Genomic DNA, 26522 nt, shown 5'->3' with positions numbered 1-26522 from the left:
ATGAGATAATCCATGCACGTACCTCGCGAAATGGACCAAGGTATACGGGGAAGAGCCACAACCTGAATGGGTGCACTTATTCTACCATACCCTGGACGTCATACCCATGAATTGGTATATGGAGACGGAGCTACACCATGGTACAGGTGAATGGGATGTCTTGCGTGAGGGATTCTTGTTAACATTCACATTTGAAGATCGTTTGTCAGATATTGTTGACGATGCACTACAAGCAGTGAAAGCCGCTATCTTTAAAATACCACAGGAGCTAATGGGAGTACTTCAGCCAGAATGGGCGATACAGTTAAGCAGTGCACTAGAGTGTTATAATGTGAATGTTGAGGAGGATGATGAGGACCCTCGGAACATTAACATTTCAAAAATGAAGGTTCTCATGGGATTTGCAGACCATCACTTAAAGACCCCAACATCACCGTGTTGCTAAAGACAAAGCAGGTCAACATTGGAACGAAGGCTGAACCCAAATACGCAACGCTTGGGGACTATTGGGACGATGCCATGATTGATAAGGTCGCTGAGTTACTCCGCGAATACCAAGACTTGTTCCAGACCAAAATTACGGACTTAAAAGGGATCGTGGGTGATTTTGGGATGATGAAGATCACCCTGAAACCTGACGTGAAGCCAGTTAAGCAACGGCCTTACCTCTTGAATCCAAAGTATAAAGAAAAGGTCCGCAACAAATTAGACAAAATGTTCACAATTAGAATTATTGAACCAGTGGAAGAATCCGACTGGGTGAGTCCTATGGTGGTACAGGAGAAAAAACCGAAGGGTGAAATAAGAATATGTGTAGACCTCAGGAAGCTGAACGATGCCTATGTACACGATCCATTCCCAACACCAAAGTACCAGAGAATGTTGGCGGTCAGGAAGCATACTAATTCATGGATGGGTTCTAAGGGTACCATCAGATCAAGATTGCACTAGAAGATAGGAGCAAATGACCTTTGCAATAGAAAGGGGATGCTTTCAATACACCGTGATGCCGTTTGGATTGAAGAATGCGCCAACTATATTTTCGCACATCATGGTAGCCGTGTTCAAAGAAAACATCCACAAATTTTTGGAGCTCTATCTAGATGATTGGACTGTTTTTGGATTAGTTAAGCACCATGTAGCCAACTTACGTTTGATGTTGGATGCTTGTCGCTGACACCAGATTGCGCTGAACCTGAAGAAGTGCACATTCATCATTCCCTTTGGAAACCTTCTAGGACATGTGGTTTGCAAATAAGGATTGATGGTGGACCCTGGAAATATTGCCGTTATCCTTAATTTGGAAGCACCGCGAAGTGTTAAACAACTAGCGCTACCTTGGGACACACTGGATACTATAGGAAGTTTATCAAAAGTTATGCCCAGATAACCGTGCTGATGGAAAAGCTATCGAAAAAAGATGTTACATATTGCTAGAATGATGATTACATGAAGATTTTGGATGTCTTGAAGAGGAAATTGGCCTCCGTGCCAATCCTGGTCTTCCCGAAATGGGATGTGGAATTTCATGTACATGTTGATGCGTAGTTTATTGCATTAGGAGCCGTACTCACACAAGAAGGTGTGGAGGGTGTAGATCACCTGATCGTGTTTGCAAGTTGAGGATTGTCCAAAGCCAAAAACAACTACTCTACCACCGAGCGGGAGGGGTTGGCAATGGTGTACGCACTCCAAAAATAACGACACTATTTACTGGGAGGACATTTCAAGATGTATACCGACCATTCTATGTTGAAATACCGGGTGAACATGCCTGTGTTGGGGGGGTGTATATGCAGATGGATTTTACTATTTCAAGAATATGATTTTGAGGTCATAGTCAAGCGGGGACGCTTGAATGCCGGACCAGACCAATTGTCACGAATTGAGACGGGCGAGGAACCAGCAAATTTGGAGGAAGGGCTACCTGATGCACAACCCTTTGTAGTGTGCGTCGTGGATGGACACTTCGAAGATATAATCCATTTTCTAACAACAGGGACTACGCCGAAGGAGTACTTAATCCAACAGAAGAAGGAACTGGTGGTGTGCGCGGTGGAATTTTCTGTCATCGTGGAGCACCTCTACAAAATGGGCAACGATGAGATATTGCAAAGATACGTACTTGAATTTGAACGTGGTCAGATCCTTGCGGAAGCACTTGGGGGCACTGCAGGAGGACACTATGTAGGACGTGCGACCGCACAAAAGATTCTTCGTGTAGGATTATGGTGGCCGACCCTACACCAAGATTCGAAAGCACACTGTAAGGTCTGCGATATATGTCAAAGGACGGGAAAAACGTCACGAAGGGACGAGATGCCACTAAATCCCCAAATGACACTGCAGCCATTTGAGAAATGGGCGATCAACTTCGTGGGCCCGATCAAACCTCAGGGAAAGATGGGTGCGTACTACATCATCACTGTGACAGAATACCTGACACGATGGGTAGAAGCACAACCGATCAAGGACTGCACGTCTGCTACAACTGCAAAGTTTTTGTTTGAAAATGTGTTGACACGATTTGGCTATCTGAAAATCTTAATGAGCGATCGCGGAACACATTTCTTGAATGAAACCATCAGCGCGATCACAAAAGAGTTCCAGGTGTATCATCAGAAAAGTACACCGTACCACCCATAGGTCAATGGAACAGTTGAGGCATTCAATAAAATATTGGAGACTGCGCTGACCAAAGTATGTAACGGGCAGCGGAACGATTGGCACCTGCACATACCCGTTGTGTTATTGGCGTATAGGACAATGTGCAAGAAATTGATGGGACAGACACCATTTTGGTTGGTCTATGGTATGAAAGCAGTCATGGCGATGGAATACATTGTCCCTAGTCTACAAATAGCAGTGCTCACAGGCATGAGGGATCGTGAAGCTCTGGAAGAAAGGCTCGCGCAATTAGAAGAACTCTAGGAAGAACGATTTTTGGCTGGATTTCATCAACAAGTAAAAAAGCAGCATGAAAAGGCCTAGCACGACCGTCATATCAAGTTGCACACCTTCAAGGTAAACGACTTAGTGCTACTGTATGACAGTAAGTTTGAAAAATTTTCGGGAAAATTCAGAATGCACTGGATGGGGCCATACGTGGTAAAGGAGGTCACAGATGGAGGAGTGGTCCAACTAGTCAAACTTAATGGAGAATCCTTCCCAGGAAAAGTAAATGACAATCGCTTGAAGCCCTACATGGGTGGGCCGACTATCTGACTAATTGGCCAAAGCATAGTCTTCGTGGCCCAAGGAGCTGGACAAGGGTGCAGGACTATATACACAAGCACCAGAAGTCGGTACCAAAGAAAGGACATGAGTCAGACGCAGATGATTTAGAAGCAGGAATGCAACAGGTCCAACAAACAGCAGAACATTGTGCCATGGACCTCCGGGCAGTATGGAAATAGTTGGAGAGGCTTTGTGCCAAGATCGCCGCACCAGCAGAGTGACTTGGGATGAGCCACAATGATTGTGTTGGGGGCTTGTTGGGCATGGAATCTCCCCACAACATGTTTTGGGGCTCAAAGCCCAGGTTTTGGTCAAAGTTTTTGTAAGACTCCGCGAATTGCGGGCATGGAGAAAGAAATAGAGGTTAAATTATTAGGGCTATCCGCCCTAAAGTAATGTAATGTAATGTAAAGTCATGTTGGCCTAGCCATGGTCCGCGGACCATGGGATTGTATAAATAGAGTGAGGCTCTAAGTTGTAAAGATAGTGGATGATAGAGAAAGTAGCGAAGGAATGGGTCGATCTTAGAATAGGATTCTAAGTGTATTGGGTCATAGTAGTAGGAGGAGGCTCTGCAGCTGAGTGCATAGAGGCCTAATAGAGTCTACAAATAAGTGCGCATACCCTTGCAGCTGAGTGTTCAGGGCGATGTCGAGTTTGTAAGCAAGATTGAAGATTAATAAAAGAGAAGTTGACTCCTATTTCTATGTATTTGCTGTGCATTATCTTCTTTATGTTTGTATTGGGTTATGTATCGCATGCACTGATATGATTTTTGAATATGTTGTAATAACCATAACTCTTACAAACACAAGTTAAGTAATCGGTTAAGCAGCAAGAGACTTGGGTATTATACGGGTTGCACCCTGAGTAGCGCTATGCAGAAGTTGTACCGCAAGTTGCGAAGGGATCACAAGTGTGTGTAGTGATAGGTTAGACCACGAACCTTCAGAATCCCATCAGACATCCCAAGGGTGCGAAATCCTAGTTCTATCACCCTCCCATACTACTTCGGGTGAGACCTTAGTCCACGCTCAGCGAACTGTTGCCGAAAGGGCTAGTAGTACCGGGTTTTGCTTGGCTAAATCACCTCTGAACCTGGGTCAGGCCCATACAAGCCAACAATAATACTCTTGAATATTAGCTATCCATTTTCCTCTTTTGCCTTCCACATCACTCTGGACTAAGACATCCTTTACTACAGCATTTGGCACATAAGCAATGATCTGTGGCTGTAGCACATAAGTCCTGAAGGGCTTTAGGGCTTTTACCAAAGAATACACCTATTTTTCAAGGATATTGTATTTGAGTTCAGCATCTCTGAGAATCTTGCTAAATAAAGCAACTGGCTTCTCTTTTCCTTCATAATTTTTCTGTAACAAAACAACAACTATCAAATTAAGTGACGCAAATGAAAAAATTTGAAAGGGATTTTGATAATTAGGGCTAATTAAAACTGGAGCTGCTTGTAATGCTTCTTTGATCCTGGAGAATGACTCTCTGGCTTCCTTGGACCAATGTACTTCATTTTCCTTCTTCGACATATTGGTAATTTCTTTTACAATTTCAACATAATTGGACACAAACCTCCTTAGAAAATTTATTTTTCCCAGAAATTTTTGAATGTCTTTCTTACTCCTGGGCAGGGGTGTTTTCTGCACAGCTTGCACCCTTGCTAGATCTATCTTCACTCCATCTCTAGAAACAATGTGCACCAACAGTTTTCCTTCTTCTAGAGCAAAAACAGACTTCTTAGGATTCAAAGAAAGCCCAAATTTTCTACATTTCTTAAAATTCCTTTTAAGATGGTCCAGATGCTCCTCAGTTGATTTAGAGAAAACAATGATGTCATCCAAGTATATCGCTACAAATTTATCACCCACAAATGCAATGTACATAGCCCTATGAAATGCTGCACCTGCATTCATCAACCCAAAAGGCATTCGAGCATACATGAAGGTTCCCCAAGGAGTTGCGAATGCAGTCTTTTTCTGATCTTCTTTATCAACAGCCACCTAGTTATACCCAGAGAACCCATCCAACATTGACATTCTGAATGATCTAGTTACCTTCTGTAGCACATGATCCATTTTAGGTAATGGATAGTTATCTTTTAAGGAAGCCCTATTTAGATTTCTAAAATCCACACATAACCTTATTTCTCCATTTTTCTTCCTTACATGTACTAAATTGGCCACCCAGTCAGAGTATCAGAGTGGAACTATTATCTTGGCATCAAGAAGCTTTTTGAATTATTTCTCAATCAATGGTAAAAGAAAAGGATTGATCTGCTTGAGTTTCTGCTTAAATGGTTTAATCCCTTCTTTCAAGGGAATCTTGTGCTGAATAATGCTTACATCATATGTCTTGAGATCCTCATAGGACCAAGCAAAAACATCAGTATACTCCCTGAAAATCTCAATATATCTCTCCTTATAATTAAGTGGAACTCCATTAAATAATTTGACTAACTTGGGCTCCTTCTAGGTTCCAATATTGTGATCTTGAATCTGCTCATCCTGTGGAATTTTCTCTGAACTAACAACTACATCATTGGAGTTAAAAATTCTTTCAAGAGGGACAAGCCCCCTTGGCAGAATATTATCTTTCAATTGAATAATTTTTTGATTAACTATGGAATTTTTAAAACCACTTACTTCTGCACCTTCTGTTGTTTCATATTCATCTTGATCAATCTCGGTGCCCTGAAAATCTTCAATCATAGTCAAGAATTCCTTAACTTGCTGATCATCCTCAAAAACCTGCCAGTGTTTTATATTATCCGGAACATAAGGCCTATGCCTCATTTCAACCTCATATCTTAGCTTTGGATTTATAAGAGACCTAAAAGTACTGGCAGCCATAGTCAAGGAGTCTGCTAATCTGTTCCCATCTCTTGGAATGAACTGTATGTTGAAAGCCTCAAAGAAATTCTCAACTAAATCCCACACTTCATTTCTATATGTCCTAAGCCTAGGGTTTTTTGTTTGACAATGGTTCTTAATTTGCTTTATAATCAGCTCTGAATCTCCAAAAACGGAAATTTACTGGACTCCCATTTGTTTTTTTGTTTGTAGAGCAATGATCAAGGATTCATATTTTCCCACATTATTAGTTGCTTAGAACTCCAATTTAAAAGAAAATGGGATCATATTACCTCTAGGTGTAATTAAAAGGAAACCAACACCTGTTCCTTATTTAGAATAGGCTCCATCAAAGAAGCACTTCCACACCCCTTCTGTTTGCAGCTTTGTATTTACACAAGCTGAAGTAAGTTGCCTCTGGTTATCTTCAGTCAACTCTGCATTGTCATGCAACATGAAGCAAGAAAAGTCATATTTTTCTTGGCTATACATAGGTGAATTACTTGCTCCATTCTTTGTGATTGTTTTAATAAATATTGTTTCTCTGTACAACCTTCTTTCTTCTCCACCAAAAATTGGTATGATATCATAAGTAAAATCCAATTTCAGAACACCACCCAATTTAGCCCCCCATGACCTATATAGCAACATTTCAAACCTAGCAGGGATATCTGCTACCACTATAACCATTACCAAGCTTCTAGCGGGGATCTGGGCTAATGACACCACCATATCTTTGATGACCCCGAGACACTTGACTTTATTTGAATCAAAAGAATAAAGGTCTATATAAGGTTTAGTAACTTGTAGGTTTAGTTGTTTCATTATTGATAGTGGCATAAGGTTATGTGAAGATCCAAAATCAAACATACAATTATGCAAGAGGAAATCTTGAATCAATAAAGAAATGTAGAAAGGAGGTGTTGAAGAATCTACCTCATCCACATGTAGACCAAAAACCACTATTGTTTATCTTCTTGCAGATTCATAGTGTCATTTATATTCACATTCTGAGATAGGTTGATAAACTCAGCAATCTCTCTTTGATAAATTGGTGTTTTGACCAACTCTGTGAGGGGCACCTGAATTCTGATTTTTTCTAACTCTTTAGTGAGACTAAATACATGGACCTATTTAGTATTCCTTTCATTTTCATCTTCACTTTTCTTCATCACTGAAATCTCTTGTGGAATGGAAACAATTTTTTCTAAAGGAATTTTATCACTTTTATCTTGAGAAGACTCACCTTGAAGTATTTGAGTTTTGCTATTTGTATTTTTTTGTTGCTTTCCTTTATTTAATTGTTTTGTAGGATGTGGTTCTTGTGGAGTCGTCTTTTGTAGGGGAGTTAGAACTTGTTGCTCGCCTTTATTTTCTTGAATATAGATCTTTTTCTTGATCTCAAGTCATATTTCTTATGTAATTTTTCCTGCATAAAATCAGTAAATTGCTTCCAATATTCATCAATTTCATTCTCATCATAAATGGAATCTGTTTTAGTATATTCTTCTCCCTCAACACCTAGTTCATCTTCATCTCCTACATACAATGTGGAAATATGATCATCATGATCATTGGAATTCTCTGGTACTTCATCAGGATCTGCCTCTAAGTAAAGTGGTGCTTAAACCTGATCTTGGTCTTTTCTCTCCTTTTGCAAAATTTGCAGATGTTGTCTTCTATATTGAGGATTAAAGTTTTTGTTTTGTTGTACTTGCCTCTGAGAATTCTTACTCTCCGATTCCAATTCAATCAATTTACTAGAAAAATTTTTAATCACATTATTCATATCCTCTAATGTTTGATTTTGAGAGGATTTCAATTTAGCCTTTCCCTTCTCTTGGGCAGGTTGTGCCTTTGGTGCTTTACCTGCAACCACCAGATTTGCTTCTATTTCTAAAGCATCAGTTTGGATCTGATCAAGGGTTGTGGATATTCTCTCCCTTAATGTGAACCCAAAATTTGATTCAAATGCCCCTACAAAAGTTATTTTTGCACTAGTAGGAGGGGGCTTGATCTCCATTGGAAGACTATTGTAAAGTTTATTGAACCTTCTGATGAAATCAACAACACTTTCATCAGATTTATTTTTAATAGCATTAAAATCTGTAAGTAAATACCCATGGTCTCGTTTCTCTCCCCATCTTTGGGTGAACTAGCGCTCCATCTCTTCCCATGTAGGAATAGAGTTATTAGGAAGCCCTTTAAACCACTTTTTTGCTTCACCATCCAAGGATTGCACAAAAAGTCTTAAAACAACATCCAGGTGTTCAACATTGAGATTTTATCAAATATTACAAAACACTGCTATATGCTTCTTTGTTGTTTGTTCATCCTCCCCTGAGAAACGAGGAAGAATTTTTAAGTATTCTTGAGGCATTGGATTCAACTGTTGTGGAAATTGAATAGGTGCATACCTATTCAACAAGAATGCAGGTGCGGACATGTTTGCTCCTAAGCTTACTGAACCTTGAGTACCAACAGATGTAAAACCTGTCTAAGGAGTAAATGGAGTATGAAAAGGTGGCAATGTAGTTATAGGTTCAGGTTGAACAACTATAGCAGATATATTTCTAAATACTGAGAAAGAAACAGACTCTAAAGACTATTCTTGACAATTGGGTTCTTGAAATGAAGTGGATGTAAAAGGTAGCTCTTGGTCAATAAAAGGTGAATGTTTGGATGAAAGATGTGTTGAACTGTTGCCAGGTGTAGACAGTGTAGGACTTGGTGTAAATGGAGTTTTTGGCCTTCCAACCCTCTTGGAAACTAGTGTCTCAGGATCTGAAATGGCTTGAGCTTTTTTCAGTGAGGTATCTGACCTCGTATGAGGCCTCTTTGAAGCCAGAGTTATTGTTTTCTGTTCAATACAACCAAATATTCCCTCCTCACTGAACAACCAGAGGAAAATATTGAAAACCCAGGGAAAAATGTTCTTGATTTCGTCCCCGACAGTGACGCCAATTAATGTTGTCCCTTAAGAAACCAATTTCTTGGCTGTGTAGAAATTGTGCTTAAGACATTAATTTTATTATTCATGTCACTTATTTGTATGATGTATCCTCAAGTGAAGGGTCTGAAGGACCTGACTTTTAACCCTTAATATTTCGCTGATATGAAAGTCTCAGAATGCCATATGATGCTAAATAAAAATGTTGTGTGAAGAATGCTTTGAGAAGTTAGAAATAATATGATGTTTTTCACAGAAACTATTATCTGTAACTTAGAAGAAATGTAGAAGTAGGAACTTTAAATATAGGAGCACTCTTTTAAGGAATTTTGACTTCATTCACATAAGTAAACAAAGGCCTACAACTTCATTACCATACTTAAAGAAATGAAGACACATAATGACACATAACTGAGAAATTACAAAATCATACCCAACAATGTGTGGAAAACTCCATATTCTTTCATTAATCATCAATTTATCAAGAATACAATAGCATAGTCTTCAGGTTCTTCAAAATTCAGACCTTTTTTCTATAGTTTTTCCTCTTTTATACATCATGGGACAGTTGGTAACCACCCAAACTGTCAAACTGCTTAACTACCCTTTCTAACTACCTAAAGTAAAAGTCATTACAGAATATTACATTAGAGGGTAAAAGACACCTCATTCTTCTCAAGGAAATAAGATAACAAGAAGTAATGAAAATTAGAGTATGATTGGTGGTTGTTGTTCGCTGTTTGAATCTGTGGCTTGAGTAGGTGGTCCTGCTGATGCATCTTTGGTTTGATCTATCATCCATTCCTTTCACTTTCTCCATAAGGGTACATTCAAATTTGGGATGTTGTTTGGCCATGGTGACTATAGGTGACAATTTGCTGGTGAGACTTGCTAGGACATTTGCTAACTCATATTTGCTGAAATGGCTGCAAGGCTGCTTAGTACTAAAACAAAGAATAATACAATGGGGTTTTGTTTGTATTTTATACATATAATATTCAAACGAGGGGGGGGGGAGGTGGGGGAATGTAATTAATGTAACTAATTAATGGAGTGGCAGATGAGGTGACGGGGTATGGTGAATGAGGTGGACGGTAATGAATGAGGGTGGTAGATAACGTGGAGGAGATGAGATGGAGTGAAGCGAAGGGGGCGGCCCGCTGCAGGGGTAGGGAGTGTATGGGATGTTCATCAGGCTTGAACCCCTGCAACAATCTCAGGCCGTAGATCTCGGTCAAACACCTTGACTTCATGGTCAACTGCGGGGGTTGAGCTTGAGTTATAACTCGTGCTCGTTGCTCCCCCATAGAGCACTTTACGCGCTTCTCGCACCCACGCTTACTTAAATATTGTGATACGGTTCAAACTTTAATATGGGTTAGAGCCCCACCTTACTTCAGATTTGAAAGCCATCAATAATATAAAACAAATCACTACTTTTGGACTTTCACATTCTCTTTTAATTTTGTTTCTACAACATAATATTTTTTTTTTTTTTTTTTTGTGATAAAATTGAAAATGAAATTTAAATGACGATGGATGCTACAACAGTCATGATCTCTTCTTAGAGGATGACAGGAAGGCTAGAATCATTGGTCACAGAAAATTCAAGTTTAAGTTGCAAGGTGGAAGGAATAGAACACTTTCGGGTGTTCTGCATATTCTTGCATTGGCGAGAAATTTGACTTCTGTAAGCAATCTGGATGGTGTAAAACAATGTTCGAAAAAGATACCTACAAGATGTTTCGGGGAGCACTGGTATTAATGTGGGGAGTTTGGATTGGAGCTCTATACAAGCTTCAAGGTAGAACTGTTATTGATGGGTGCAACAATTTTGTGGTTCCTGAAAGTGGAGTAGAAAATCTAGTGGTCTCTGGAGAAAACACCATGCTATGGCATCAAAGGATTGGACATATTGGAGAGAAGGTCCTTTGAATACTTCATGGTAATGGTATGATAGAAGGTATGTATAATTTCTCTTTGGATTTTGATTCCTGTGAAAATTGTGTATATGTGAAGCAAAATCAGGCGAGTTTTCCCTCTGGTGCTAAGAGGGTGAAACAAATATTAGAGCTTGTGCACAGTGATGTGTTTGGACTTGTGTCGGTTCCATCACTAGGTAAGTCTGTGTACTATGTATCATTTATAGATGACTTCTCAAGGAATAAATGGATATATTTCCTCAAGAAGAAATTTGAAGTCTTTGACAAGTTCAAAGAATTTAAGGCTCTGGTGGAAAACCAGACAAAGAATAACATAAAGGTGCTAAGGAAAGATAACGGTAGAGATTTTTGGAAGAAGGAATTTGAAGAGTTTTGTAAGAAGTGTGGTATAGCATGGTAGACGACTACTCCATACCTACCACATCAAAATGGAGTTGCAGAAAGAATGAACAAGATGTTGATGGAAAAGGCAAGAATCACGCTCAGTGGTGCGGGGTTAGGACAAGAATTATAGGTAGAGGAAGTGGAGACTGCATGTTACCTAGTCAATAGATCACCTTCATCAGCATTGGAGGATATGACTCCACAAGAGGTTTGGACTGGTAAGAAACCTTCTCTTTCACATCTGAGGGTATTTGGATGTGATGCATATGTACATGTTCCAAAGGAGAAAAGAACAAAGTTGGATAGTAAATCTGAAAAGTGCATCTTTATTGGGTATAAGGATGATTTAAAAGGTTATAAGATTTGGAACCTAGAAACAAGGAAGGTTGTGTACAGCCGAGATGTGGTGTTTAGAGAGGTGAAAGATGTTATTAAACATGAAGTCCTACTAAAGGAACCTAAGAAGATAGAGTTTGAGCTAAAGGAGGAAGAATCAAACTCTACAACAGAAGAGGAATTAGAAGATGAAGAGCCACAAAATCTGGCTGTGAGAAGATCAATTCAGGAAAGAAGGAAGCCAAAAAGGTATAGTCCATTTTCTTTCTATTCAATTTTTTCTTTATCTATTACTGATGATGATACCAAAACTATGAGGGAAGCAGTAGATTTAGAGGATGGAAAACTCTGGAAAGAGGTCATGGTTGATGAAATGGCATATTTGCACAAAAATGAGGCTTGGTATCTGGTGGAGTTTCCGGCTGGAAGGAAACCCATTGGAAGAAAATTGGTGTTTAAGAAGAAGATGAACGAAGAAGGAAAGGTGGATAAATACAAAGCTCAGTTGGTAGCAAAAGGTTATTCCAAGGTGTCGGGAATTGATTTTGGTGATATGTTTTCTCCTATTGCCAAGATAGCTTCTATTAGATTAATTTTATTTGTTGCTTCTGTTTTTGATTTTGAGGTAGAACAGATGGATGCGAAGACAACATTTCTTCATGGGGATCTGGAAGAAGAGATCTACATGAAGCAATCTGAAGGCTTTGTGGTGAAGGGTAAGAAAGAACTGGTATGCAAGTTAAAAAATTCATTGTATGGGTTAAAACAATCACCAAGGATGTGGTATCATAAATTTGATACATTTATACGGGGACTTGGCTTCACCAAAAGTAAAGAAGATCATTGTGTGTATTTTAAATTAATTGGTGACCATTTTATTTATCTAGTCTTGTGTGTGGATGATATGTTTCTCGTTGGAAATGACAAAGAAATTATCTAGGATTTGAAGACCCAATTGTCCTCCAAATTTGTCATAAAAGAACTTGGTGTTGCAAACTGTATTTTGGGCATGGAAATTAAACGATATCAGGAAAAGAGGAAGCTGGTTAAACCAGAGGAAGTATGTCGAGAAAATAATTTAGAGGTTTAATATGCAGGATAGTAAACCGGTGAAATTTCCTATTAGTATAGGTGTAAATTTATCTACTGAACAGTGTCCCAAGACACAAGAAGAGGAAGAGGACATGTCCTATGTTCCATATGCAAGTGCAGTCAGTAGCCTAATGTATGCAATGGTATGTACTAGACCAGACATTGCACATGTAGTGGGAGTATTGAGCAGGTTTATGTCAAAACCAGGGAAGGAGAATTAGACAACAGTGGAGCGGGTTTTCAGGTATTTGTGTGGCACTAATGATTATGGTTTGTGCTACCAAGGAAGACCAAGATTGGACAGAGTTTTGGAAATTTATGGCTTTGTTGATGTAGACTGGGTTGGAGATTTGGATTAGAGAAGATCTATAAGTGGGTATGTTTTTAACCTATTTGTAGGTGTAGTCAGTTGGATGAGTAAGAGACAGTCTATAGTGGCACTTTCAGCTACAGAGGCAGAATACATGGCAGCCACTCATGCAAGCAAGGAAACAGTTTGGTTGCAGAGATTGTGTTCAAGTATGGGGTTAATACAATGAGCTATAAGGACAGACTGTGGCAACCAAAGTGTAATTTTCTTGGCAAAGGACCCTGCTTATCATTCAAAGACAAAGAACATTGATGTTTATCACTTTGTGAGGGATATGGTAGAGGAAAAAAAGGTGTTGCTGGTAAAGGTGGACACTTTGAAGAATACTGCAGATGCATTGAAAAAGTCAGTGAGCACTGACAAGTTCTCTTGGTGTATAGAAACAATGGGTATTGTAGGTATGGATCAATGACTAAGCTCTCCTGTGGCCTCCTTTGGAAAAAAAACAACAAGTGGGAGAATGTTGGGTTGTGTTATATTCTTTCCACGACTACCCCACACGTGGGGGGGGTGGTAGCCCGCCCTGTACATGCATAAGGCGCTGCTAGGGGGAGGGGGTAGCCCTCTTGCACGAGGTCTGGGTCAGTGCCCTAGGAATTTTTTTTAAACCCTATATTAGGTGGGCATACCTACCTATGGTTTTATTCATGGATTTCGCACATGGTTTTGGGCATGATGGTTTTCTGTCCATGGTATTTTGTAGATCCGGTCAACGGAACTATGGTTATATTATAATCCAAGGTTAATGGATTGCGGTTTATGGATGCTTTGGCATGTATATATATATATATGTATTGTAACATTGACAGGGACATAATGAAAAATCAATCTAGTAGTCCCGATTTTGGGATCCACGGGAAAATCTTTGTGTTTATCTATTTTATGTTTTATTCTCTCACCATTGTTTATTTTCTGTTTTTAGAATTCGTATGCAGTTAGTTTTTGTACGGCTACTCCATACACACCTCATCAAAATGGAGTTGCAGAAAGAATGAACAAGATGTTGATGGAAAAGGCAAGAATCACGCTCAGTGGTGCGGGGTTAGGACAAGAATTATAGGTAGAGGAAGTGGAGACTGCATGTTACCTAGTCAATAGATCACCTTCATCAGCATTGGAGGATAAGACTCCACAAGAGGTTTGGACTAGTAAGAAACCTTCTCTTTCACATCTGAGGGTATTTGGATGTGATGCATATGTACATGTTCCAAAGGAGAAAAGAACAAAGTTGGATAGTAAATCTGAAAAGTGCATCATTATTGGGTATAAGGATGATTTAAAAGGTTATAAGATTTGGAAACTAGAAACAAGGAAGGTTGTGTACAGCCGAGATGTGGTGTTTAGAGAGGTGAAAGATGTTATTAAACATGAAGTCCTACTAAAGGGACCTAAGAAGATAGAGTTTGAGCTAAAGGAGGAAGAATCAAACTCTACAACAGAAGAGGAATTAGAAGATGAAGAGCCACAAAATCTGGCTGTGAGAAGATCAATTCAGGAAAGAAGGAAGCCAAAACGGTATAGTCCATTTTATTTCTATTCAATTTTTTCTTTATCTATTACTGATGATGATACCAAAACTATGAGGGAAGCAGTAGATTTAGAGGATGGAAAACTCTGGAAAGAGGTCATGGTTGATGAAATGGCATATTTGCACAAAAATGAGGCTTGGTATTTGGTGGAGTTTCCGGCTGGAAGGAAACCCATTGGAAGAAAATTGGTGTTTAAGAAGAAGATGAATGAAGAAGGAAAGGTGGATAAATACAAAGCTCAGTTGGTAGAAAAAGGTTATTCCAAGGTGTCGGGAATTGATTTTGGTGATATGTTTTCTCCTATTGCCAAGATAGCTTCTATTAGATTAATTTTATCTGTTGCTTCTGTTTTTGATTTTGAGGTAGAACAGATGGATGCGAAGACAACATTTCTTCATGGGGATCTGGAAGAAGAGATCTACATGAAGCAATCTGAAGGCTTTGTGGTGAAGGGTAAGAAAGAACTGGTATGCAAGTTAAAAAATTCATTGTATGGGTTAAAACAATCACCAAGGATGTGGTATCATAAATTTGATACATTTATACGGGGACTTGGCTTCACCAAAAGTAAAGAAGATCATTGTGTGTATTTTAAATTAATTGGTGACCATGTTATTTATCTAGTCTTGTATGTGGATGTTTCTGGTTGGAAATGACAAAGAAATTATCTAGGATTTGAAGACCCAATTGTCCTCCAAATTTGTCATAAAAGAACTTGGTGCTACAAACTGTATTTTGGGCATGGAAATTAAACGATATCGGGCAAAGAGGAAGCTGGTTAAACCAGAGGAAGTATGTCGAGACAATAATGTAGAGGTTTAATATGCAGGATAGTAAACCGGTGAAGTTTCCTATTAGTATAGGTGTAAAGTTATCTATTGAACAGTGTCCCAAGACACAAGAAGAGGAAGAGGACATGTCCTATGTTCCATATGCAAGTGCAGTCAGTAGCCTAATGTATGCAATGGTATGTACTAGACCAGACATTGCACATGTAGTGGGAGTATTGAGCAGGTTTATGTCAAAACTAGGGAAGGAGCATTAGACAACAGTGGAGCGGGTTTTCAGGTATTTGCGTGGCACTAGTGATTATGGTTTGTGCTACCAAGGAAGACCAAGATTGGACAAAGTTTTGGAAATTTATGGCTTTGTTGATGTAGACTGGGTTGGAGATTTGGATTAGAGAAAATCTATAAGTGGGTATGTGTTTAACCTATTTGTAGGTGCAGTCAGTTGGATGAGTAAGAGACAGTCTATAGTGGCACTTTCAGCTACAGAGGCAGAATACATGGCAGCCACTCATGCAAGCAAGGAAACAGTTTGGTTGCAGAGATTGTGTTCAAGTATGGGGTTAATACAATGAGCTATAAGGACAGACTGTGGCAACCAAAGTGTAATTTTCTTGGCAAAGGACCCTGCTTATCATTCAAAGACAAAGAACATTGATGTTTATCACTTTGTGAGGGATATGGTAGAGGAAAAAAAGGTGTTGCTGGTAAAGGTGGACACTTTGAAGAATACTGCAGATGCATTGAAAAAGTCAGTGAGCACTGACAAGTTCTCTTGGTGTATAGAAACAATGGGTATTGTAGGTATGGATCAATGACTAAGCTCTCCTGCGGCCTCCTTTGGAAATAAAACAACAAGTGGGAGAATGTTGGGTTGTGTTATATTCTTTCCACGACTACCCCACACGTGGGGGGGTGGTAGCCCGCCCTGTACATGCATAAGGCGCTGCTAGGGGGAGGGGGTAGCCCTCCTGCACGAGGTCTGGGTCAGTGCCCTAGGAATTTTTTTTTAAACCCTATATTAGGTGGGCATACCTACCTATGGTTTTATGCATGGATTTCGCACATGGTTTTGGGCATGATGGTTTTCTGTCCATGGTATTTTGTAGATCCGGTCAACGGAACTATGGTTATATTATAATCCAAGGTTAATGGATTGGGGTTTATGGATGCTTTGGCATGTATATATATGTATTATAACATTGACAGGGACATAATGAAAAATCAATCTAGTAGTCCCGATTTTGGGATCCATGGGAAAATCTTTGTGTTTATCTATTTTATGTTTTATTCTCTCGCCATTGTTTATTTTCTGTTTTTAGAATTCGTATGCAGGTAGTTTTTGTACGGGGTTAGAACCTACAACATTCATCAGGGTATTTAGAGCTTATAAGAGTCCACATCTTATGCTAAAGTTTGTAAAAGATAAAGTGGTCATGCAAGAGGTTGGTTACCAAATTTATACAAGATTTCCAAGGACATTACAAAAATCAAAGAAGTCACCTTATCCCATCCTCCCCTTTCAAAGAGGGTCATGCAAACCAAGAATTTGAAGGCAGTAGAGGTAGAAATTGAATAACTTAATCAGCTCAAATTCTGTGAAATGGGTTATCATCAATATGACCCTAGAAGTATATGCAAGCAACATTGTGAAAATTGAGGTATACCCGGAAATATACTTCTGTGTCCTCAAAGGATGAAGAAAATATCAAGAACCACTATAACACTTCTAGGGTAGTTGGACTAGGTGAATAAACATGCCTTTCCAACACAACAAATTTGTCAGATACGCCTCAAGAAGGGACCCATAAGGGAATGGACACTAAGGATAATGTCAAATTGGAGAGGAAGTAGGAACAAGATGTTGAGAAGGAGAGGAGTAACAAGTTTAAATAAAATGTGAACACAAAAGCGGCAGTTAATGAGGAAAAGAGAAGTAAATAATGCAAAGAATCTAGGAAGAAGAAAGACGAGGTAGAGCAGAGAAAGAAAGAAGAGAAATATACAACAAAGCAAGGTGATATGTAGAAGAGAAAATAAGAGAAAAATAAAAGGAAATAGGAGGAATCTCTAAAGAGACAACAAGATGAGGCTCTCAAGAAACAAAAGGAAGAAGAAGAGCAACAAAGGTTATAAGTCAAAGAAGAGAACATGAAGAAACAGGAAGAGGAATTCACAAAGAAGTTAGAGGAAGACTTGGATACCCAACGTACAAATGATGAACAAGAGGAGGAAAGCTAGGCAACAGATACTAAGTTGATCATAGCTCCTCTGAATATTCAACCTCCAACTCCTTTGACTGGTGGGAACCTTCCTTTCAGTGAGATTGGAATTCCACCTCTAGATGAATATAGAATTATGGACATCTCCAATTACCCATTTGATGATATTAAAGATAATATCATACAAGAAAGGAGGAAGTACTTCCCAAATGAACCAGGTCGACCTATTTCGATTCATACAAAAAGAGTTATTGTGTCAAACATTAAGGCCAATCCCAGGGTAATTGCTTCAACAAGTGTAGCCTTTACAGTAGCCACAAAAAATAATTTTGATTTTTTGATGCATAAGAATAAAAAGGTGGAGAAAAAATTGGCTAATGCAAAGCAATAGATTTACCAACTCCTCATTTAAAATCAAAGGATGTCTTCCACCAATTTAAGTAAAGAAAGTCTACAATCCATGATACTAGAGGAATTTAAGCCAATGGAAGACATGTTGAAGCAATTTTATGAATAAATGGTGACGTTACACAAGGTGATGGGGCATTTGTATGAAATCCAGAAGGGATCACAAGAAAAATTGAGGATATTAAAGTTAGCACATACACATATAGACACGATCCAGGAATGGGGCGCTAAGTACTTAAATGAACCAACATCGTTGGCTAGGAAAGGTAGGGTTGAAGCTGAAATGGACAAAGTGGAGTTGAAAATGCATATGCAAGCCTATGATCAGATCAACAATCATATAGAAAACACTATGTTATCTTATACAAAATTTCACAATGGATTGGAAGCCTTGGTACGAGTGCACAAAGTGCCCTCTATAGGTGCACTTGGGGAGGTTAAAAATAAAGATATTATCATCTAGGAGTTAAAGGAATTTTTGGACCGCATCTAGTAGGTGACTACTTAGAATGACTTAAAGGTGACTAAATACATTTTTATACAATATATAGCCGAGCCAATCAAGTTACATATGAATCTAGTCATGTTGTGGAACAATATACAAACAAGATCCAAAACCATATTCCTAGACACTTTGGAGGGCAAGATGAGATGCAATACAGAGCTACCACAAAGAGTCAACAGAATAACAATAGAATATAGAGCTTAGTATCAATACATTACAATGGATCTTCATGTCATAGTCATCGAATTACAATTTCCCCAAATATGAACATCAATATGTTTATTTTATTTTTATGGATTTTAGCCACAATTTTGTGAAATGTAAATTTTGTAATTGAGAAACGAAGAATGTAAAAAATATATGTGTTATAGACATTTTTGTGCCTTACAGCATTGAGCATGAAATGTCCATAATCTAAGGGATCCAAAGTCCCTAAACATGTTGTTCCTACCCCTAGAAGAACAAGGCTAACAAACCACAGCAATTCACAGAAGTTCTCCACCAGAAACTGCTCAAAAACAAGTCAATTCAGGATCAATTCAGTGGCTCCACTAGCTGTCTGCGCTGAATGTCAAATCCAACACTGGCTACCTGCGCTGAGCGAGTGTTGACATGTGGCAAGTTCATTCCACGAGGTGTCAAAACCCAGGAAGCTTCCAAAATCTTCCTCAATGACACTTGCCTCAGGGAATTCGACTGGTGATGAGTAAGAGGTTCCAAATCTCCAAGTGGAAGCAAGAACCTCCAAGTGGAATCAAGAACTGACAGAGGGAGAGGACACTAGTCAGATCTCAAGCTGACTCATCCTCTCTCCAAACATCTATATATGGATCTCTCCTCCATGAGATCTAGAGGCTGGAATTTTGTTATTGCAAAGAATTGTTGTTGGTTTGAGATTGGGATCATTGGGTGCTTAATGCTTTGAAGGGGGTGAAGATAGGAATTCCATTTACTGGTCAGCAATGACTGGGGAAAAATTGGGAGAAACTCAAGAAAACTTTGATGGTAGCAAGTCGCTCTTGAACATGACACTTTTCCTCCGTACCACAATCGGGTTGGGTTGTTTCATTCACCGGTCACATCCATGGTCTCGCCATACCATCCATATTTGGGGTAATGCTACCGATCCATCACATCAGTGTCGCCATATGTTCAAGAGAAGTCGTTCAGAAAAGTCAACCGTGTCCCATCCACTGCCGTACATTATCCTTCATCCTTTCATGACCGCCACCCTGAATCATATGTCACAGATCGTTTTCACCTCCATCAAAATCATTAGCTCCGTTCCGTGTCATTGATGTGGGATTCATTAAGGCCCTCTGATGGGTTGCTTCTTGTCGACATCAGCTCATTATCCAAGAAGTTGATCTAGGAACAACCCCTTCAGTACTTTGAAGCTTGCATGCCTCAATGGCAAGTTTCACTTCCGGCGACAGGTATACATCAATGACCTTCGACCGAAAGATTTTGCGTGGTGTTCGACGCCAAGTCCTTTATTCACACCACGTGAATTGTACTGCAGTACCTTGAGGGTCATTATCATTATCGGTGATTCCTCTCGCGCTTGTTAACGGTTTACCTCATTGACCGGTAATCAAGCGATGTCTTTCCATGTTCGACTTCAGAACATTTCTCACATGGATCGACTTGTACTTAGAGTGAAGATCGAACGAGTTTGAAGACCCCTGGATCTAGTTTCATCCATCCAGGCTGCGATATATATTTAGGAAAGATAAAGACATTGACATGTACATCATTGCAGCAGATAATCATCCTACTCAAAGGATGATAATTTCATCAAAATTATCAGTCTACCATCAGACAATTGTCTGTTCTATGTACAGAAAAATGAATTTATAAAGCTGAGCATGGGAATGCCCGCCTCAGCTAGATCATGAAAGCAGTATGAAAAATAATGTATTGTATTGTATCTTATTACAGGTCTCCTCCCAGCATTGGATGAACTTCGGATCCCCCTGATAAAGCATTTCACCCGATAAACAGCCTCATACTTTAGGGGGCAACTGTTATAGACATTTTTGTGCCTTACGGCATTGAGCATGAAATGTCCATAATCTAAGGGATCCAAAGTCCCTAAACATGTTGTTCCTACCCCTAGAAGAACAAGGCTAACAAACCACATTAATTCACAGAAGTTCTCCACCAGAAACTGCTCAAAAACAAGTCAATTCAGGATCAATTCAGTGGCTCCACTAGCTGTCTGCGCTGAATGTCAAAGCCAACACTGGCTACCTGCGCTGAATGTCAAAGCCAACACTGGCTACCTGCGCTGAGCAAGAGTTGACATGTGGCAAGTTCATTCCACGAGGTGTCAAAACCCAGGAAGCTTCCAAAATCTTCCTCAATGACACTTGCCTCAGGGAATTCGACTGGTGATGAGTAAGAGGTTCCAAATCTCCAAGTGGAAGCAAGAACCTCCAAGTGGAATCAAGAACTGACAGAGGGAGAGGACACTAGTCAGATCTCAAGCTGATTCATCCTCTCTCCAAACATCTATATATGGATCTCTCCTCCATGAGATCTAGAGGCTGGAATTTTGTTATTGCAAAGAATTGCTGTTGGTTTGAGATTGGGATCATTGGGTGCTTAATGCTTTGAAGGGGGTGAAGATAGGAATTCCATTTGCTGGGAAGGAGATGCTAGATTAGAGCCCTCTGGGTTGTATCTCTTCCTGAACCTTGTTATTCATCAATAAAGCTATCTGGGTTTCTCCTATAGACTGATGTATCTTTGATGTATGATTGCATTAGTATGTTTAGTTTATTTCTAATCCTGAACTAGTTATGAATATGAATCCATGTCTTGTGTAGTGTTCTCTTCTTGTGGTCTTGCAGAAACCTCTTGAAGCTGGGCGAGAGAGAAGGCAAGTAGCTGGGAACCCTCAAAGAGAAGAGAGACTAGATCGAGGGACAAACGGAAGACACCGGTTAGTCCATCTATCTCTCTTCATTCTTAATTCATAAAGGAAGAATACTAGAATATTTGTCTCTGTTTGTTGCTAAGGGACTGTCACACCTTAGGTGGATAGGATCGTCCTGCATAGGCATTTTTCCCCACAACAATATGGAAGCCCAAAATCCACATGTGGAATGTGAAAAGTCACAAGGAATTCCAAATGACATATGGGAGCTCAAGAGTCCTGAGGGAACTCTAGATTCACATGGGAGGTGAAAGGTCACCTCATTTGTAATATATAGGCCCTCGTGGCTCAAGAAAAGGACTTGGAGCCTTGACTTCTCTTGCTAGCATAGGAGAGAGATCATTCTTTTGAGAAGCAAGTTGTGGCTTCACGCTCCACTATTGGAGCAAGTGAGATGGCATTGTAATTGTGTATTTTGGAATTTTCCACTTAATCATTTGAAGCTCATAGAGTCATACAACCTTTTCATGCATGTATCAGAAGCATTGTAAGACTTTTCTTTTGATGATTGTGGTATATGTTTGTGTTTACATGTATTAAGGAGAATGAACTATTTTATTATCTTTAGTACATATCCTAATTGACATTGCATGCCCTATTTTCTTTCATGATCATGGTTATTTGAAAACTAATTTTCAAATGTATTAATGATTATTTACATGTATGTGTGTCTTTATTAGATTAATGTTATCATTGTTCTTCTAAAGGATCACTTTATTTACTTTGTTCGTGGAAGCACGTTATATTCATTATAATTGTATGTTTCACAAAGCTAACATTTCTTGCTTGCCTCAAAATTAATACAAATTATCTCTTATGTTGTTGTTTCTTTCCAAGGCATATCTTTAATTTTACCATAATGGCAGTCAGGTCTATTTCCCATATGGGACTCCTACTCCAAACAATGTGGGGTCTAGTTGGGACCTTATATTAGGGATATCCCTTCACATTGGTGGATTTCCAGCACAGTCAACAATACCTTATCTAAAATTTAATACACATATTTTTCTACTTTTTCTCTAATATTGCATGTATGCATAGAAAACTTACATCTATTCATTAATTTCACAAATAAAAATATTTATCCATTATTAGATAGTATAACACCAAAAGGTTAAGATACCGACTTGTCAAATTTTTGTCTTGAAAATAAGTCTGGAGCTATCTAACTCCACCCAAACTTGAAACCTTTTTCCTCAAAAGGGTCCCCCCAAGCTCTTAGGTTTGCAAGCCAATTTTTATTTTTAGTCTTTTCCCTTTTTTGGTTCCAATGCTTCTCACTCTTATATTTTTCACTACATGAGTTTTCTACAAGCATGGGAACCATAAATATACACCCCACCCCCCCCCCCCCCCCCCCCCCCCCCCCCCCCCCCCCCAAAAAAAAATTTCCAATATAGTTGGTAGTTCGTAACTACCTCCACCTCATCCACCAGGTGGTAGATAATTACTTGGCTCATTAATGAACCCCACTTCCACAATTTCCAAAGACAATGTCCTATCTTTTTGGTGAATTTATTGTTCAATAAATTTTCATCCTCATTATGATAATCTGATCCTCAAATTAGATGCCTAGGTATTACTCATTAGGGGTTAATTTAATTTCCAACACTAACTTGTAGCCATAGTTCTCTTCAGCCAGCCATAACTTCAGAATTATTTCCCATATTTCTTTATTAACATCATAAAAAACATATTTACATTCAATATTTATTAGTGTTTCAAATAAGTCTTAAAGTAAAAAAAATAAACACACTTAACATATACAAATTTACAATTAAACTCTAAGTTAGGGGAAATCACATCATCACCCGCTTGCGTTTGACATTGTCTCGGTGTCTGCCCCTAAATTCCGGAATTCAACCCAGTTTTTAAAATAAGGTTGGATATGCTTATCTAAAAGCATATTACAATTCCCAAGTTGCCTATTTTGGGCTGAATTGTTTCCACTGAATTTTAACTTAGGCTATTAATTTATTTTGGATTGTGACTTCCCTCTAGTATAATATGTGTAGAGGTTTTTCCAGGAACTTTCCCCCTGGTTATACCCATACACCATTCCAATCAATTATGTGAGTTGGGTCATGTACATATTTCTTTAACAATGACATACGAAACACATCACAAAATTTTATGCTTGCTGGCCGAGAAATGTAATTAGAAACAAGGCCTATCCTTGCTAACACTTCAAAAGTTCCGCAATATTTGGGTGACAGATTGGCACAATTGCTAAGTCTAAGAGTAATATTCTTGGGTTTCAATTTTAGATAAACATGGTAACCTACATTGAATTCTTTGTGAAATCTCTTCAAACCTGCATATTTTTGTGAACTCTCTTCAAGACCATCCTATCTTCAAGGTGATCCCAACTCAAAATAACTTTACACAATCTCCCATACATCACCTTAAAAGGAATAATTTTTAATGAATTATAATAACCATTATTGTAGGAAAATTCAACTAAGTGTAAATAATATTCCCACTTAGTGGGCCTATCCATAACATGCATTCTTAGCATGTCCTCTAGAATTTGATTGATCCTTTCCATTTGACCATCAGTCTAAAGATGATAACTTGTGCTAAAATTTAGTTTGGTACCCATGACCTCTAATAAACCCTTCCAAACTTTATAAGTAAATTTTGCATCACAATTTAAGATTATAGTCTTAGGCATATTATGTAGTCATAACATTTATTTCATGAATATTTCGGCTATGTTAATGGATTTAAAAGTATACTTCACATGTACAAAATGTGTTTCCTTACTAAGTTTGTCTACCAAAAATATTATAGAGTCATTTTGTTTCCTTGTATTTGGAATACCAATGATGAAATCCATAGATATTACCTCCCATTTCCATTCTAGAATGGGTAAAGGTTGTAATGACCCAACCAGATGTTGATGGGAAGCTTTGACATGTTGAGATTCTAAACATTTTTCTACATATTCTGTTGTTTCTAATTTCATATTAGGTCAATAGAATTCTTTCCTCAACATAGTTATTAGCTTTTGATAACCAGGATGTCCAACTATAGGCTTCTTATGTAGTTCATTAAGGACAAACAATTTTATATTTGAATCACTGGGTGATGTGAATGAAAATTCACCCATGGTGTTTAACCATGGTAATTTAAATAAAGGCTATAAATAACTCACCCATGGTATTACCCGCCCATGGTATTTTCCCACCCATGTTAATGTAACTAAAAAAGGTTATAAATAACGAGCCTCTTTTTGTAAGAGGGTAGATTTTCCAACACAATGTAGTTGCAATGATCATTTTCTGATCTAATAAAAATTTAATTCTTGATTTATCTCCTAGTTTGGTTTACTTTTTTTCTTTTCCTAATGTGGCAATTACTCAAATCTTGGGGCCCCACAAGATTGGGATCAGTGGTATCAGATTGGGTTATGAATCTATGGGAATGAGGGTTTTAAGGGTTTACAACATATGTAACCGATACTTTACTGTGAGATAATCAAGCTCATGCAGAGTTGTGGAATCTTATTTCTTTTATTTTATTTTATTTTAATGATGGCATATGCCTCTATGTCGTTGGGAGAGTGCCAATTTGTAGGGGGCTAGGTTTTATGTGATTTGAAGTCCCATTTTAGTCATCATCTTTTTGTATTTTTTGTTCTGCAGTTATGAAAAGTTTGGAGGACTCTGATTATTTGAAGCTCACCCTCTCTCCGTAGGGGGAGTGCTACTACTCTGAGTCTATCAAAGATAATTCTATGTCTTCCCCATGCATTGAAATCACTATCAATGATCCATTATGGCAGTGAACCACGATTGCACAAAGCGTGCATGAAGGGTGTCTCGGAAACCCTTCCTAGACCAAAACACATATGTATATCCATCTACACAGCTCAAAATCATTGAGGAATGAACACAAGCTCATTATGATACTTAGCCATTATAATTCATCTAGAAAGAAAAATATCTAAGCAGTTTGGAGCAGTAGAAGTGTTCAGATATCTACACATATGAGGCGCCATGACACATATACGACATGAACTAGAGAATTCACAAACACAAGAAGTACCAGTTGAGATAGTGAGTCTTGTGGAACAATACAACAAAAAAGTGGAGATCATTCAGTTGGATGATGAGAGGGGTGACATTAAGGTCAACCCCAAGTTTTCGTTCGAACATCCATACCCGCCCATTAAGATGATATTCATACCCAACAAAGAATGCCAAAAACTAGACCTCCTAGCCACCTCAACCAACTATCTCTGCATATGGCACATTTCTGACGATTTCGTTGAGGCAAAGAGCCTCTTGAACAATAAAAAGAACAATAATTTATACGACCCTCTCACTTCCTTCAATTGAAATGAGCAGGAACCCAAGAGGATCAGAACTTCCAGCATTGATACCACCTGCACCGTTTGGCACATCAATGAGAAGGTCGTCGATGCCCAGTTGATTTCCCATGACTTGGAGGTATACAACATTTCCTAGGGGTGCCAATGTTTTTTTCTTTGTCAGCATATATGTGTTTGTGAGGGTTTTTTTATTTGACGGACAAGGAGTGCTTACAATTATCTATGAGAGATCTTAGCCCAATACTCCCCTAGTCAGATTGGGCTGGAACAAGCAAGACCCTAGATACATGACTACCATCATCATGGAAAGCCCCAAGGTTGTAGTCTTGGATATCATATATCCAACCTTGACTGTCACAGAGCTCCAGAGGCACCAATCCAGTGTCAATGCCATTACTTGGGCACCCCATAGCTCTTGCCACATCTGCACTGCTGGAGACAACTCACAATCCCTCATATGGGATCTCTCCTCCATGAGAAAACTTGTCGATGGTGACCTCGATCCTATTCTTGGTTACATTGTTGGGGTTGAGATTGAGCAGTTGTAGTGGTCCTCCACTTAGCCCGATTGGGTCAAAATCACCTTCTCTAGCAAGATGAATATCTTGAGGGTTTGA

The 26522-nt window shown here is 38.9% G+C and overlaps 1 pseudogene; it reads left to right on the top strand.

Annotated features, from left to right (window-relative positions):
• The first annotated feature begins 30 nt into the window (after positions 1-30).
• On the top strand, positions 31-26522 carry LOC149190451 (WD repeat-containing protein LWD1 pseudogene; annotated as a pseudogene).

The sequence above is a fragment of the Pinus tabuliformis genome, chromosome 3_1, assembly GCF_031772625.1.
Source record: "Pinus tabuliformis cultivar Carrire ecotype Pingquan chromosome 3_1, CPIR1, whole genome shotgun sequence".
In the NCBI taxonomy this organism is placed as follows: domain Eukaryota; kingdom Viridiplantae; phylum Streptophyta; class Pinopsida; order Pinales; family Pinaceae; genus Pinus; species Pinus tabuliformis.
This window is presented reverse-complemented; position numbering and strand designations above follow the sequence as displayed.